We start from the raw sequence: 13856 nt of genomic DNA, 5'->3' as shown, positions 1-13856 counted from the left end.
ATTTGCCCCAAATGGCCTGCAAGGGGAATGACGTGCTAAAGTCAACAGAAACTCCCTAAACTTTTGAGGAATGACCAACCTCCTGGCTGCACCAAGTTTGGACTCTCGTCTCGGAATAAAGCAGTTTGTTGTCCAAGTAGACCCTATGGGTCCCACTGACATCCCCTGCTTTCGGAGCTGCTGCCTCAGACTTTCTAGAGTACGACAGGACTTCTGCTCTAGACAAAGTTCTTCCCTGGTGGGTGCCCATGCCACTAAGAGCTCAGCTGTGTCAGCCTTAAGCTTCTCTAATGCAGGTTCCACCCAAGACACAGGTTCCACTCCCTCAGGAGTGGGACCCCACTGGAAGTCTGAGCAAGGGCAACTTTTTACCCTGCCTGCCTCTCTTCTCGAAAGCTTCCTACCAATTTCCAGGCTCCAGTGCCCCTTCCTCTCCCTGCTTCTTGGTCTTTGCTGTGGTTAAAGAAAAAGTTGTGCTCAGGGATATCAAGCACTACTGCATGATCTTCTGACTTCACTTCTGCCCAAGCTGAAGTCTCCAAATGACCCAATAGAGACTCTACAGGTAGATCAGCGGATAACACAACTTTCTTTGTGACAGTAACCCCCCCCCCCCCTTAGCTAAAGTCAACAACAGCCATGGGGTGGCACTGAGTAGTGTGGACAGCCAAGGGGTGACACTGGCACCTGTGTCCCTGTAGGCCTCGGCCTCAACACCATTTATAAGGGGATGCTGTCTGAACTTACACATATTAGGGGGACAAGCAGCTAGGGTGGTAAGGTCAATGCCACCATCAGAGACCAAAACTCCTCAGTGGTCTCTCTGACTAACCCAGAGCCCAGTACATTCTCCAGGGTGAGGCCAACTGGACTGACTACTACTACAATTGTTATGGCTACTGCTAGGGGCACTAGGGGTAGAGTGCTCTTTTTAGGACAAGTGTTGTTACCTGCCCTTTGGCCTTTCTGTCTACATATGCAGCACCAAGATTCCTTGTGGGAAGAGGAATATGACTTAGACCCACCCCAGAAGAGTTCTGTGGGCCTGAAGTAGACTCTTTTGTTTAGATTTGTCCCCACCCTTGTCCTGATTCTTGGAAGAATCCTTCTTTTAGGGGTCACCCCTGTGGAAGTTTTCCAACCCATCCTGGTGCGAACCCCGTTTGTCTGCCTTCTTACCCAATTCTTGGGGAGAGGTCAGATCTGGGTCCACCATGAATTGATGCAGTCTATCAGATGTGAAGTTATTAGGAATGTGCTCTCACAATAAAATTATACAAGCCCTGAAAATCATGCCCATTGCTGCCATGTAACCAACCTTCCAGGTACCTGACAAAGAAGTCTACAAAGACTACCCAATCCTGGGTGGACTCTTTCCTAGTCTCCCTGAATTTAATTCTGTACTCTTCTGTTATTAAGCCAAATCCATCAAGGAGTGCATTCTTAACTGCCTCATAGTTACCTGCATCTCCTTCTCTGACGGTGAGGCCTTTGTCCCTGCCTTTATCAAACAAGGAAAGCCACAAGATGGTTGCCCACTGTCTTTGAGGGGCCCTCTGAAACTTTACAGGCCCTCACCAAGGCAAGAAACCACTTTTGGATATCATCACCAACCTTGTAAGGAGGGACAATTTTGTTTAGGTTCTCGGAGTCATAGGCGTCCTCCCTGACCCTGGTGTCCCTAAAGTTGTTGCTGCCACCATGGGGTGTTAGTCCTAAATTCAGTCTCTCCCTCTTTGCTGCCAGGGCCTCCCTCTCTAGGGCTAACTGTTGCTGCTGCAGCCTCGGTTTGGCCTGGTCTAACTTCAGCTTGTGGATTTTCCCATCTAGGGACCCCAAAAGGTGAGTACCCAAGTGACCCCCAGCAACCAGTAGAGCAGAGGTAAGTACCTGGTCTTCCCAAGGACTAACAACAGGACTTAGAAAGAGGAAGATTCCTAACACAGGACCAGTACGGTGGAACCCAACTGTGGATTCCGGAAGAAGAGGGCCTAAAAAAAGAAAGGGACAGAGTCTGGGCCAATCAGGAGAGTTCAGGCAGGGCAGGAGCCACTACCAACCCTTCAATGGATGAAGAACCTGATTAACTAGGGAAAACCAGCTGTGGAGCCCAGGAGCTGCAGAGAAGTCCTTGGAGCCGCACAGATCAAGTGCCACGTCAGTCGCAGAGTCACAGTTGGTCAGTGGTCAGGAGGACCACCAACAAGCCTTGGCAAATGCAAGCTGGAGCAAATGAAGATTTGCAGTGAAGAAGAGTACCAGCAAGGTCCAGAGTACCTGACCCTTGGAGGGGAGTCCGGGCTGACACTGAGCTGTTAGGAGAGCTTGCAGAAGCAGTCGCAGCCCCCACCGGCAAGTCACTGGCGGCATGCACAGTAAGTTGCAGTGAGGCCCGGTCAACACAACTGGAAAGGAGCTCCACGTCACTGGAGCAGTAGAGGAGAGATGTCCTTGCAAGCATGAAGTGCTGGAGGCCGGGGCTACTTGAAGTAGGAAGATCCTGTGGCACAGGAGTCAACAAGCCTTGGTTACTGCAAGAATTGCGGTGTACTGAGGTACTGTCCTGCAAGGAAAGGCAAGGGCTCACCACCTCCCTAGTTAGACAGCAGGTAGAGAGGACCAAGGGGACCACTCTGACCCATCACCTGTGTTGGAGATTCTTCATGGAGCTAGATGGCAGAAGATCCCAACAACCGGTAACCACTGCCTTCGGTGCCTGCGGATGCAGGGGAGTGACTCCTTCACTCCAAGGGATATTCCTTCTTGTTTCTTTGGTGTAGCTGAAGTCTTGCTGACCACACAGGATGCACAGCAGAGGAAATGTTGGAGTTGCTTGAGGGAGCCAGAGAAACAATGTTGCAAGGTGAGGTCGCCTCAGCAGTTCCAGGCTTGTTTGGTTCCTGAAGAGTCCAGTTGTGCTTCCGGTGGCCAGGAGCAGAAGTGGTTGTTGCAAAGGAGTCCTGGTGGAGTCCTGCACGCAGAACCTGAAGACCCACCCATGAGGGAGTCTCTAGCTGGTCCTACCAGGGGGATTGGTCACTCTGCAGGGTGACCACTTATCAGAGGGGTCACTGACGTCAGTCATCTGTCCTGGCCAACCAGATGCTTCCATAGGCATCTGCACATCTTGTTTTCAAGATGGCAGAATTAAATGGCCACTTTGAGGGCCTCTGGGCACCACCCCTGGGGTGGTGGTGGACAGGGAGTGGTCACTCTCCTATGAGCTTTCGTGTTAGATCAATGACCAGGGGTCCGTGCACTGGCGCAAACTGGATTATGCAAGGAAGGAACCAAATATGCCCTTCAAAGCAAGCCTGTGGTGTGGGGAGGCTACCCCTCCCCAGCCACGTAACACTTATTTCCAAGAGAGATGGTGTTGCCTCCCTCTCCCAAAGGAATTCCTTTGTTCTGCCTTCCCCTGCCTGAGCTGGTCAAGCAGAATGTTCTGCTGAGAAGCAGCAATGGGCAAGGCAACTTAACATAACTCAAAGGGAATATATTCTGGAGCTAAACAAGAAAGTATCAGTTCCATTAGCTTTTGTGAAGAGGACTAAACTTCTATTTTCACCATGTACTCTGAGCTGAAAATGCAAATACTCCTGCCATCTAGTGTTGGCTTGAATGTTACAATTCGTTTTTTTCCCCACAGAAGGTCGTTCAAGTCACAAGGTATGCTGAAACTCCTCCCTTAGTAGGGAATGCGCAGACTCCAATGTTATACTGATTTCCACACAGTGGGTGAGTCTAAGTTTGAAGGGGTTGGTAGTGAGAATGTGATAACCATGATAAAGTATACAAATAATGTTACAGAGATGTGCAATCAGTGCACTGACCACCAGAGAGGAGGGTGAGGGCAAGTCAATCTTCACTTCTACAAGCTACTAACATCTACTTCCCAGGTAAGTAACATATTCCGTCCATAGCATGCGTGGCTTTGGATACACAAGCTCTGCATACACTGTAATGCACTACACCCAGAAGCATGGTTAATCCATGCATGATGCAGATGTCTGAGAGAATTCTTAATAAGGTTTGGCAACCTCTATCCTGTTCACAGGCAATAATATTAACACAGTAATGTTTGCTAAAGGTGCATGGAGTTAAACATGTAGCTGCTTTGCAGATGTCCGTTATGGGAATGTTCCCTAAAAACACCATGGCAGCCCTCTTCCACTTAGTAGAATGTGGGCTAGGTGGTGTAGGGAAACCTTTTTGATTTAAAATAACATGTCTGGATAAATGTATCAATCTATCTAGCTATGCCAGTTTTTGATATTGGGTGCTCTATACGATTTTTAGCATAGATGATAAAAAGCTGCTGAGTTTTGTGAAAAGGCTCACTTTTGTCAATACAGTACATTAAGGGTCTTGACATCTAAAGTGTGAAGAGGCTCAACAAGAGAAAAAACAGGTAGCCAAACTCTTTAATTAAGGTGGAAGGGATAGACCACCTTTGAAAGGAAAAACTGGTTCCTGCAAAGCGAGTGCTTGCAACTCATTTATATGTCTTAACGAAGTGATGACTATAAGAAAAGCCACTTTCCGGAAAAGAAACAGCAAAGGACATGAATGCAATGGCTCGAAAGGGGACCAATAAGCTGAGCAAGTATTATGTTAAGGGTCCATAGAGGGACAGGTGGCCCTGTAGATAGAATCATTCTTTTAAAGCCTTCTATAAAAGTCTTAGCAGGAATTTTGAAGAGAAGAATGTTCTTTATTTTGTATATATTAAGAAATGACTAAGATGTAGGTGTATGGAAGAGTGCGATAACCTGATTTTTGTTTTGAACCACAGGTCTAAGAGGGTCTAAACTCTTGGAGTTACAATTATGGACAAACCTTTTCCACTTTGCTGTGTAGCAAGCCCTAGAAGTAGGCCTGCACGCTGCCTTTAAAAGTCCACGTATTCTTGTGGTAGAATGAAATACCTAAACTCTAAATATCTCCTGGGCCAGACTGCTAGGTTGTGCTTCTTGTGGTATGGGTGTCTGATCCTGCCTTGTTTCTGATTGAGAAGGTCTGCCCATCAGGGAGCTTCTCATATGGAGAAAGAGACATCTCAACTAGAGTGGAGAACTGTTGTCTGGCCAACTTTTGGGCCACCAGGATGGGGGTGACAGACTTGCTGTAGCTTCCCGACAACATATGGAAGGAGCAGGAGAGAAGGAAAAGCATATGCAAATATCCCTGACCAGTTCTGTGGGTGTGGAAACCTGGAGGCGAAGATCGGGCATTTGATTTTTGGGTGGCAAAGAGGAGACTCTGCCGAACACCCACCAATGAAAATAAGGCAGAAGGATCTGTAAGTCGAATTCCCACTTATAGCTTTGTCGATGCATCCTATTGACCAGGTCCACAAAGATGTGGTCAACTCTCGGGAGTTACTCCATTCAAAGGTGTACCTGATGTGCCCACCAACTAAAGAGGGAGGGGTCCGTGTTGACAGTCACTTGCGGAATGCTGTCTGTTAAAGGGCTGCCCTGCAGCAGATTGTTGCTTTTCCACCACTGCAGAGAGCGACAGGTGAGAAAATTTACAAGCACTAGATCTTGTAGATGACCCTCTGCCTGTGACCCTTGTCGCTAGAAACCGTTGCAACGGGCACTTGTGTAATCTAGAATTGGTAAATATGTCTACTTAGGAATGCATCCTCTCTGGAAGATGGATGACTGTTCTGCTTGTGGGATGACAATTTGGCCAAATCAGAGGTGACAGCAGCAGCTGCTGGAAGGCTAGGACTCTTTGGGGACAGGGGCAAGCATTGCCAGTGACAGTGTTCAGAACAGACCCCGAGAAAGGCAGGATTATTGTGAATTCCAATTTTTTATGGCAGAAGATGGTTGCTTGAGCGTCTGCCAAGCATTGCTATCTGCCCTTGTTTTACAAAAAACAATTACCTAGGTAGGGGGAAGAGGTGTGCCTCCCCTCTTGTAAGGTGGGCATCTACCACAGCTAAGCATTTTGTTAACATTCTTGGGGTAGTAGTGACCCCGAAGGGTAGAATCTTGAAATGGTACTGTTGTCCACTTACCATGAAGGGAAAGTAGCACCAATGATCTGAGTGGACCGGTATATGGAAGCAGACATCCTTTAGACAGAGTGCTCATGGAGTCACCTTGCTACATGAGAACATCCTGGAGAGTGGTCATATGGAAATGTTCCCACATGGTGTATTTGATGAGAGGCTGGAGATCAAAGATTGGTCTTAGAGAGTTGTCCTTTTTGGGAATCAAAAAATACAGGGAGTACACTACCATGCCTCAGTGTTGCAAAGGTATCTGCTATATAGCCCCCTTGAGACGGAGCATTTGAACCTCTTTTTGGGTGAGCAGGGTGGAGTCTTTGATGGAGTTGAAAGGCGTTCTTAACAGTGGCCATGCTTTACTGTACTTAAAACCCAGCAGTCTGACACGATCTCTTCCCAATGAGGAAGAAATGCCTGAAGTCTTCCCCCGACATATGTAGTGTGATTGGGGGAAATAGGAGTTAAGTGGCTATTTTGTGGCGGAGATTCCTCCGAAGAAGTGAATGCCTTTCTTTACCTCTGGTAGAATTGGCCCTGTATGACCCACACAAGTAACCTTTGCCTGCTTGCTGGCGGTAAGACTGCTGCTGGCATGGGTACAAGTGGGGGTGTTCTGAAGAAGTGGCTTTTGCTTCGTCCCAGTTGTGTTGCTTCCGAAAAAGGGTCCTGGGTGACGGTGTCTGGAGGACCAACATGCTCTTAGAAATCTCTGTATCCTTTTTAATGTTTTCCAATATTTGGTCTATCTGTGGAGCAAAAAGGTCTTCTCTTGAAAAGACAGGCTGACCAAGTGTTGTTGCCCTTCCAGTTTAAAACCAGTGATAAGGAGGCAGGAGTATCAAGTAGAATGACAGATGCTAATGGCATCTAACCCGCACCTTATGGTAGTGATGGAAAGGATTTTACCTTCCAAAGCAACTTCCTCTCCCCCTCTTTCTGAATTGTTCATGAAGGTGCTTTAAGGGGGCGTCAATCTACTCCATTGTGTCCTATCATGCGCAGAGAGGAGTGTAGAGAGTGAGCAACCCACCAATGAGTGGTGGTTCTTACTGCTACATTTTTCTCCTGCAGCATCTATGCTTTTGCTTTCCTTATCCAAGGAAAGAGCTTCCCCTGTGGTTTGTGCAGAGGCCTGTTTACAAACAGTACACACAAGGGAGTCTGGAGAGACATGGACCCTAAAATATATAGGGTCTGAAGGAGAACAGTTGTATTTCTTTTCTACTTCAACGGTGACAACTTGTGGCCTAACTGGATGTTAAAAGACATATGGTGCAAGCATTCCCTTTTTAGCACGGGGAGTAACTGCATAGACTGTTACGACCTAAATACGGTATCAACAAGAAAGTACTCTTCCTCTGTAATGCTTTGCATATCTACCTTATGGTAGACTGCAGCCCACTGACTGATCTATGGCAGGGACTGTGTCCATCAGGGGGAGAATTCCTGACTGGGACAGGCTCCAAATCTATATCCCTTGGGAGGTCCACACTGTAATCCTTTCAAGGGCCAGCTCCTGGGTATAGGAAATGGGGCTGCATGTGTAGGAATAGGAATAGGAATAGGAATATGAAGACCATGCAGGCAGTGGAAGGAAGGTGACGTAGGTGTCACTTTCAGTGGAGGTGGAGGTGTACAGGCAGATGCAAGTGAGGAGGACTGGTGGCAGCATCTCTGAAAAGCTTAGCCTGCGAAGCATTGGTTGAAGAAATGTCCACTGTAGGCTCCTTCTCAAAAGTCAACCTCCTCTTCTTGGGGATGGATTCCGAGACCGTAGGGACCCCATTAGTGATTTTGCATGTCTGTGGATGAATGTGGCTGTGGTGTTGCCTCTCAAACTTTTCCCGCAGTATCTAGAGGATCTGCTTTCGGGGTCCTGGGAACCAGCAGCTGACTGTGTTTCTTTGGGGTCTGAAGGCATTTTCTGGGCTAACTGAGTTTGAGGCCCATGGAACTTTAGAAGGAAACTCTGAAACAGTCGAAGTCAAGGCTGTTTTCTTGGTCGAAACGGGTTTTTGCCATGATGGCTACTTGGACATGTGGGAGCCTGAGGACCAATTGGTATAAATGTCTTTGCCTGAGCCCTTCTTAGAGTACAAAGTCTTACTTCAGAGGCAGCTGGAGAGGCCCCTGAAGTGGCAATGTTTAATGAGATGGGACAGATACCTTGCCCTGGTGGGGTGATGCTCTGTCTCGCTATGTGGTTGCTTGTTCTTGTGAAAGGGTTGATCAATACTCCCTATCCCTTGGCATAGATTTCTAATTTATCTAGTTTATCTGACACTCTGGATGGAATCACTTGTGGACTGATATGATGAATTGGCAGACCATGGTTCTCTACTCCTTCCTGCTTCTCCTTCAGAGCTCCAAGGGATGTCAGGCTTGATGTCAGTGGACTGTCACTGCATAATGGGGGGTGGTAGGTGTCGATCCCTTCGTTGTCAGACAGTCGTCTTGCAGTGAAATGCTAAACAGAAAGTATACTCTGTGTCCCCATGATCAGTGTAGTGGCCTAGGTTACAAACCTCGTAGGCATTGACCCAGGGTATTTGGAGTGACACTAGGGGAACCTTTTAAAAACAGTCCATTCCATTGCCCTTCAAAGCTCTCATTCTTTGGAGTTGATGGGGAGCATGGAGACTGAGGCCAACAGATGAGGGCTCAAAGTTCGATGTTTGGTGTGGTTTTTATGAACTGTCAGCAGCTGGTGATGAGAAACTTCCCTGTGATGGGGCTCGAAGCTTCTACTCCAGAAGCCTGAAGCACAAACCATGAAACTAAGTCCAGGAGCCTCTTGGTAAGTGTCTTAACCCAGTGACAGGGAAAAACAAACCAACAATGAAGTCGGAGTCCATGAGTGTTCCCTACTAAGGGAGGAGTCACAGTAAACATTGTGATTAAAAAGAACTTTGAAGAAAAACAACTTGCAAAGTCTGAGTCTAGTACTAGATGGCAGTAGTATGCAGAGCATATGTATTCTACAGCCACACGTTACAAACAGAATTCTACTACTTGATTACTACTGAAACTGCCCTTTCACCGCGGTTATTTATCAAAAAGACAGTGATGTGCCATAATGTAATTGATTTCACAACGTATGATGCAACACAGTAAATTAGCAGGGTTACTTAATGTGTTTTAATCAACTTGTTTTTGTTATACACAGAACGTTTTTTTTTTGTTGCAGAAATATTCAAATGTGAAATCTCCAAGGTGTAGTCATACTTCTCTAATGGAAAGCATTTGTCATGTAAGTGACCCATCAACCAGGAGATTAGGTATTAGCTTAATTCTAAAAGAAGTTTTCCCTTTTGCCTACTATATACAAAGTTCATATCAAATACAGAACCCATTTATTTTTCAGACAGAGATAAAAGTTATGAGCAGTAGAAAGTGACAAAATATGATCATTTATCTGGATACCAATGTTTATGGCAGAAGAAAAAGGTTTAGCTAAGTCCTACTGTGATGATCATTAACCAAGGAGCTTATGAACTTTAATAATCATAAGAAGTGTATTATTTACCCCAGGCAAAAGATGGTTGTTTGCGAGGTATATTCTACATACTCTGTGCAGTACATTATTTAGGCATCTGCTGACGCAGCCAAATTTAAAGTTTGCCAGGGTAGAGACTGCGTGAAATCTACGAATCAACTAAAAGCTCTAGCAGTGGATGTGGAGATATTAACAAAAAATGAGACAGTTTCCCAAAGAACCATCACGTTATAGACTTGTGACTAAAGTCTCTTCGTGCACCCTCATAACGGAAGGCAGATTTAATAAATCAATAGATAATGTGAGGGGGGAGGCAGGGGTGTTGGGTGGAGTTTGGGGTTGGTGAGCAATGGCATCAGGGAAAAAAGTATCATGCAATATAACAGTAATTATGGGGAATCAAAGTTAATTTATTTTGTGTGCCTTATAATTTAATGATATTATTGCACTAGCGCCTAGCCAAGCTTATGGGGATAAAACTGAAGTATCTTCCAAGGCTTCCCAAAGCAGGACCGAACAGTAATGCACTATGCTAAGGGATTAGATCAATGTAATTCTGAGTCAATTTTTTTTTGTGAACAGTCACAACAAATAGGAGTGATCAGGTGTCTTTTTTCCCTTTTTAGTTGAAGACTAGGCCCAAACACTATGGTATTGTTAGACTAGGATTTCAAATTGTCAACTAAATGTACATCCCCTTGGTTTACACAAACTGTCAGAACATTTTTGCAGGACAAAGGTCAGATAACTCCAGGTGATTTAGTTGGTCATAGTTTTCCTATGTCATGTCTGGAGAAATATTGATAAAGGTTCTCAATTATACTTCATTAGTTTGTCACGGTTCTCTCAATCCAGACGGGAACTTGAATCAATTGACTATGTTAGGGTAACTGCTTCATTAGGTAAGGAAGAATGTTGATTCTTGTATACAAGCCCAAGAGGAAGAGCTAGAAGATATTAAGAAAGCCCAAGACCCTGGGACCTTGAATATCTGCAGAGTTATATATAAAGGACCTCCATCTGAACATTTTTGTTTCATATGAATAAGACTGGATTTTATCTGCCATTTGTTTCAGGAACGACAGAATTTTCATACAGCAATTTGCATTTCAGCAAGACAGGAGATAAAAACTCTCAAAGTGTTGAATATTGCACTTGTTTTAAGCAGCGTCACAACAAAAAGTTTAGACAGAAATCAACCCACATTTCAAGAACCTTAATAGATCTTTCTACTCTGGTATATTACTATAATAACCATGATGGTATCATCACCAAGCTAGCCATATTTATATGAATAGTTCAAAACTAAGTCTTGATAAAAAGATTCTAATCCTATGAGAACCGTGGCTGTGGTCAGAGATTAAAATACATTGTAACTGGTACTTGCTGTACAAAAGCCTTATTTAACCAGTTTTAATTTTTATTTTACGCTCTGTGATGTACATATATATTACAACGAATATTAGATGATTCAAAAAAATCACAGAAAATAAATAGCCACCAAAGTAGGTAAGCATCCCGAACCAGTATGATTTTTCACCTGAACAGACACTTTACTTGAGACTATGAAAACCTATCCCTCTAACCCAGGGCAAAGCAAAGTGTAAGTAGAAACACTGCCTGGGAGTCAACACCACTACTCTAATGCTGACTGAGTTAACCCCCAAAGAAAGCTGTACACCACCTACAAAGACTACAAATATATGCAAAACCCAAACCTCTGTACTGTGAAATCCCCAGGCTAAGATCAATCCACTCCTTACCAACTTAAAGAACACATACAAGAGTACTGTGAACAACGCAAATATACCTATTACAAAATATTGTAGATTACCACCAAACAGTCTGAAGCCCCGACATCACCCACTTCACGGTGCTGTACTACTCTTTCATTCAGTTCCTGATCCGAATCCAGGTTGCTTGAGATTTAAGTGCACCAGTCTGAACAGCCCGTTTCATCCTAGATAGTTCGGATTTCCATCTCTGCACTCAGTAATAATTAATGGAGGGACTCGATCTTTATAGTGAGCTGATATCATTAGTCGAGGCAGGGCCAGAATTGGTTGAGAGGGATTATTTTGCACATGTAGCACCACTAATTCTTTTGTGAGGCTGGATAAGGCACAGCATGCGATTAGAATAAAGACAGTACATATACGGTATTGTAAAACCGCTTCTTCAGCATCCCTACCGACTGAATGTTTCAGGGAAAAATGGAACTCATCAAGAATTTCTTGCTGCAGAAGAATCAAATTCTTTTTGCAGATTAAAGGGTCATGCATGATGCACATTCTGGACAAATTTTGGGTCTTTAACTGATGATAGCTAAATCTAAATTTGTATATTACGAGATCAACTACTTGCATCCTCATGTGACACAAAGGAAGAGGTCCAGCCCTGATATTTTCATCAAATGGAATGGGTCAATTTAATGAAGCTGCGATGTGTTTATTTGCAATAGTAGAATGGAGATCAGCAACTTCTCCACACACAAGGATTTAAACAATTGTAACTCCCTATTGCATTTTGACTGCTACCTTTCATTCAGTCTATGGCAGAACATCTATTCTGGTCGATTTTTGAAGAATAGGAGAAACTGCACTAGATGAGCGAACTTTCTCAAAAGAGAGGAGAAGAGGGGCGAGCACACAATTTCAAGTGAGGTGAGAGCTCATAATGGTCCTAGAACGTAGTCCAAAGAAACCAATTGTTAGTACAAGGGAGGACTTGGCAAGAGGGAAGAACAGGTACTTTATGCTAGAGCAGCAGCACTTTCTTTATCACAGCAGACAGAAAACGTGAATGCTAGTGTTGGCGCATTAAATAAAAGGCCTCTTTTGCCAAATTCCAATTTGGCAATGGCGATGTGTTCATTTCAACGCACAATTCTCCTACTTCAGATTTCACATATTACAAACATAACAAAGTTATTTACCAAATAAGAATTCTACCTGACACAGGCTAGGGCTTTCTATGTAGACTGACTCACTTGTTTGTAAGGTCTTCAAAAACAGATTAAAAACCCATACAAAACTCACTCAATTTCAAGCTTAGGCTCAAGGCCTTAAAACACAGTACCACCCCCACCCAATATACTAGTTTTCCCACAAAGGAGACTATGAACTGAGTATAAAGTCTAGGGCAAAGTTGTTGGATTGTCCAAGTTTGTAAGGAACATTTATCATATTTGGGTAATACTGTTGCACAGGCTGTGAGCTCCATTCGTATAACTGGAGTGGAATCATCCCCCTATACTGCCCGTTGCTCTTGCTGTGGCTGGATCTCAACCCATCCCACTCGGGTGACTACATCCAAGCAGGGGTACGCTCTGCTGTCAATAATCAGGCCTACAGATAAAGCCAGTGCTCTGTTATAACTGCCAAGGTACTGCAGCACTGGTACTGTTTCTATTGCAACACATTCCAACAGAGTGTACAGTGGTCTAATACAAAGGCCCAGCAAGAACCAACACCAGAAATAAGGGACTGGGAGCCCAACTGGAACAGAGCTACACAGGGAAGACATTTATGTTAGTTTGCAGTTAAAATGAATCCCATTCACTTAATACACACACACCAATGAGAAACTTTCGTGGCAATGGCAGGGGAAACAAACTATATTTACTTTTATAAGGACATCCGGAACAGACAACAACACACAAAATACAGAGCTGCTTAACTATCAAGAAAACACCACTATGTGAAGGCATGCAAAGATCCAATAGAAAACTATTAACTGAGATCTCACCATGCTCAATTTTTCTTATGAGATTATAGGTATATTTTAAGCCAACAACACTGGGAATCTTGTGACTATTAGTCAATATTTTGTGTGTGTTTGAAGAAGACTGGTTGTACGTGCCTATATTCATATTCAAACATAGGTAGCTCTCACAAAGAAATTAAAAATAATGTTTTACACAGGCAATCCTCACGCAAAGGCAACTGATCAAATGTATGTTCTGAAATCAAATTCCTCAAAAGCACTGCAAAAGTAAATCGATTTTCCCTAATCTACCTTTACTTTCAAAGATGCTTTATAGAATTGTGTTGTTGGCAATAAATTTTAGAGGCCTTACAGAAAGTTTTTAAATGAGTGCGTAACAAGTTGCAGTTTCGAAGTAATTACTTTGCCAATGTGAAGGTGCCCACTGTCCACTGAAACATTACTTATTTCAACTAAAACAGGAAAATGTCTCTCATTTTGGTTCAACAGACGATCCATTAACCTGAAATGTTCAGAAGATACAAATCAAGTATGGTGCCCAAAAACAGGCTTACAAGTATAGATCCTATCTGAATGTTATTTGTAAGATTTTCCCCTTTGTAATTAGAA

The 13856-nt window shown here is 44.1% G+C and overlaps 1 protein-coding gene across 4 annotated transcripts in view; it reads right to left on the bottom strand.

Annotated features, from left to right (window-relative positions):
* NKTR (natural killer cell triggering receptor) overlaps positions 1-13856 on the bottom strand; it is a 464854-nt gene that overhangs the window by 317389 nt on the left and 133609 nt on the right. The gene's annotated exons all lie outside the window — the stretch shown is intronic.

This window comes from Pleurodeles waltl, chromosome 10 (assembly GCF_031143425.1).
Source record: "Pleurodeles waltl isolate 20211129_DDA chromosome 10, aPleWal1.hap1.20221129, whole genome shotgun sequence".
In the NCBI taxonomy this organism is placed as follows: Eukaryota; Metazoa; Chordata; class Amphibia; order Caudata; family Salamandridae; genus Pleurodeles; species Pleurodeles waltl.
This window is presented reverse-complemented; position numbering and strand designations above follow the sequence as displayed.